Here is a 967-nt window from a genome sequence, read left to right on the forward strand (position 1 = left end):
CATCATTTAGAACATTTACAATACATTCACACATAAACTATTACAAGTGTATTTAATGCAAGCAAAACCATGCATTTGCATAGCATGTTACGATATAAACAAAATGTGCCATAAATACACTTTTGATATCAACTTCCCTCCTGATATTGTTCCAGTAGTTCTTCCTCTTTTCTTTTTTTCCAGCAGTGTCTCTATTTCCGTTTGCTGTCATTCTCAGTCCTGACTCATCCAATACTGTATATTAGTTTTCCTTATGACACACCAGTTTTTTTTACATTTCTCAGCTAAAACTTATGATCTCACTTCTCTCTCTCTCTCGATTTCTTTCTCCCCTTTTTTCTTTCTCAACTTCTCTTTCCCTTATCCTCATTTCTCCGGATGTTTAAACTGCATTTTTGTTTTGTTGAGATGGGTTATTATCATGACATACACTCAAGGTGCTGGAACCATTCCTCAGAGATTTTGTTTGATATTGACATTAATACGCAGTTGCTGCAGATTTGTCAGCTGCACATCCATGATGTGAATCTCCCATTGGATTGAGATCTGGTGACTGTGGAGGTTATTTGAGTATAGTGAACTCATTGTCATATTCAAGAAACCAGTTTGAGATGATTTGAGCTTTGCGACATGGCGCATTATCCTGCTGGAAGTAGTCATCAAAAAATGATGTGTTCATAAGATGTGTGTTCAGAGATGCCCTCCTGCATACCTTGGTTGTAACGAGTGGTCATTTAAGTTACTGTTGCCTTTCTATCAGCTCAAAGTCTAGCCATTCTCCTTTGACCTCTGGCATCAACAAGGCTTTTTTACCCACAGAACTGCCACTTACTGGATATTTTCTCTTTTTTGGACCATTCTCTGTAAACCCTAGAGATGGTTGTGCTTGAAAATCCCAGTAGATCAGCAGTTTCTGAAATACTCAGACCAGCCTGTCTGGCACCAACAACCATTCAACGTTCAAATC

Source organism: Sinocyclocheilus anshuiensis, unplaced genomic scaffold (assembly GCF_001515605.1).
Source record: "Sinocyclocheilus anshuiensis isolate Anshui unplaced genomic scaffold, SAMN03320099.WGS_v1.1 scaffold1365, whole genome shotgun sequence".
Classification (NCBI taxonomy): Eukaryota; Metazoa; Chordata; class Actinopteri; order Cypriniformes; family Cyprinidae; genus Sinocyclocheilus; species Sinocyclocheilus anshuiensis.